Genomic DNA, 2,529 nt, shown 5'->3' with positions numbered 1-2,529 from the left:
TTTTTGGGAAAATCATTTGGGCATTATTTATGATTCGGGTATTTTGGTTTGATCAGTTATGATTTAGATTTTTCGGTTAGGAGTAGTTTTGTTAAATTTATGTAAATAGACGGGTTAGATTTGGTTTTGATTAAGAGATTTTGGTTAGAAAAAAAGTATTTTACCAGGAACTCTTGATATCAGACCATTCTTTCTTGGTAATTTTCAACTAATCTCTTACCCTATTGTCTTCAATTAGGTTTGCTGTCAATTTAGGGATTTGAAATCAAGGACACAACCTAGAAGATCTAATTCTAAATGATTTGTTATTAGGAATTTTTAGTTTCTGGGTTTTGTATCAAATTCTAACTGAATTGTTATTAGGAATTTTCAGTTTATGGATTTTGTTACTTTGCTTTCATGAATTTTAGTTTCATATTTTGTTTTGTTTTGTGACTTGCTATCTGGATCATTAAAGAAGAAGAAGGATTATTATATAAGAAGAGAAAGCCAATGGAGCATACACAGGTCAAGAAGGGAGAACGTTTTTATGGTGATTGGCTTTTTAAATTGGCTTTTTGATTGGTATAACATGGGTTGATTTTTTGTTTTTTACAGATCAATTTTTTCCCTTCAGTTTTTCAATTCCCCTCAAACTATTTGAAGATTGCCCCTTAATTCTGATTTTGGTTTTGGTTTTAGTTGAGTGGAACCATGAAGGCAAGCGGATATAGAAGATGTCCATGAGACCAAATGTAAGAGAGAGTTTGAGAGACAAGCAGCATTGCAAGCATTGGAGATTTGTTGCCCATCCAAAGAGATTCACTGTAAGTCATTATTTTAGGTATAGTCTAAAATTTCAATCCACTCTATGTTTGGTTTCCCATAAGCACAAAAGTTCAGAAAAAGAAAAGTTAAAGTTTCTTTTTGTTTTTCCTTTCCCCTACGCACCAACGCTAGAATGAATATGGTTGCTTGGAGTTTAAAGTATTTGTTTTGATTTTTAATTTTTTTTGGGTATAGCTGAATTTGATCTTGATTTTGCCTTTTATTTTATTTTTTGGGTGGAAATTGTAATTGGATTAATGTTGATGAGTTTGCATACATAATTGCGGATGATAACAAACATTATGGCATGACATGGGTTGTTTATTGCACCATTTCACTGTTGTAAAAGAAAAATCTATTTCACTGATCAATGTACAGAGAGAGAGTCTGTAATGCAATGAGAGAGAAATTTGATGGCCCTGCCACTGCCTTCTCGGTCTTCTGCCACTGTCATACTTTCAGAACCATTACCGGTAATTTTGTTCTATCTACTTATTTTTAAGTTAGGTGACAAATATGATATAGGAATTAATTTGTTAGAGTTGCTTCTGTTTTTCATATTTGTGTCTAATTTAGTTTTGTTTTGGGTATGTCAGTTAAATTATTAATATCTTCTGTAACAAAAACTGAAATGACTTTTCAATTTGTAACATTTGGCTTGATCTCCAACAGAAAACTCCTTTTAGCCTATTTTTCCCCGAAACCAAACACCCAAAAACCTTAAACCAAAGAGAGCCATAATAGGAACAACTGGTCATAAGTCACAACCACAACCCATCCAAGCATCTACAATGTCAACAATGACAAGAATAGAAGGTATGATAATAAATGATTTTGTTCTTTTGATTAAATCTATAGAGCCCAAAAGTTTAATGTTTTCACCTTACATTACACTTTGTATTAATGAGCATCCCGCTTAATCCTAGATTTACAAGTTGAATGATGTCACTTCTCATTAGATGGGGAGTCCATATGCTTATAGGTGGGCTTGGTAGGAAGCCAAGAAGGTGAGCAGCTAGGTGGATTAAAATTGTTTCTTTTTGAAACATTGTTCAATGCTGTAGACAGTGAGGAATGCATACTTTAATGCTGCTATAGTCAAAAGATTTAAAAAAAAAAACCATAATTCTTCTTTAGTTGAATTATTTTTAATTAGCCTTCTCTTATTATGATTTCCTGGGTACGTCATGTTTGTGTATTTTTAAAGCCATATTAAATGTTGTATGCACAGAATTGATGTTTGAAGTGTAGTTATAGGAAATGGTTGCTGAACTTTTAGTTCTTTTAATAGTGGTGATCTATGTGTTTGGTTTGATTGAACAGGAATGGCCAAAGAAAATTGTGTAGTTTCTTTTCCAAAAATTGTTGAAACATAGTGATGTGGGTACTTTTGGAATAATTACTAGCAAAAATGTTTTCTCTATGTCATGCAACCATGTCGTTAATACAATTTTTTTTTTTAATTTCTTATAAAATCTTCATGAATAGTCTTTCAGTGGGTTTTGTGTATATATATATTATATAGTCCAGTATTAACAAATTTGTTTTAATTTCCTATTTTGGTAGTTAACTTGGGACTGTTTTCAATTGACAAGTAGAACATTAACAAATTTGTTATTTGTTCTTTATGAAATGTATACATGTTAATTGTGATGTTTTTGTTGCAGAAATGTATACAGTTTTGTGTATACATGTTAATGAAATGTATACATGATAATGATG

The 2,529-nt window shown here is 31.3% G+C and overlaps 1 long non-coding RNA gene across 4 annotated transcripts; it reads left to right on the top strand.

The window, feature by feature from the left end:
• The first annotated feature begins 18 nt into the window (after nucleotides 1-18).
• Nucleotides 19-1,927, top strand: LOC115973136. 4 transcript variants are annotated; one of them, XR_004087624.1, is made up of 4 exons: nucleotides 19-564; nucleotides 682-806; nucleotides 1,186-1,280; nucleotides 1,480-1,927. It is a non-coding gene; the product is annotated as an uncharacterized LOC115973136 (long non-coding RNA). The 4 variants fall into 4 exon arrangements; XR_004087626.1 differs by having other exon boundaries at nucleotides 19-532; nucleotides 1,186-1,927; XR_004087623.1 differs by having other exon boundaries at nucleotides 1,186-1,927.
• The last annotated feature ends 602 nt before the right edge of the window (nucleotides 1,928-2,529 follow it).

Source organism: Quercus lobata, unplaced genomic scaffold (genome assembly GCF_001633185.2).
Source record: "Quercus lobata isolate SW786 unplaced genomic scaffold, ValleyOak3.0 Primary Assembly Scq3eQI_12, whole genome shotgun sequence".
Taxonomy (NCBI): domain Eukaryota; kingdom Viridiplantae; phylum Streptophyta; class Magnoliopsida; order Fagales; family Fagaceae; genus Quercus; species Quercus lobata.
This window is presented reverse-complemented; position numbering and strand designations above follow the sequence as displayed.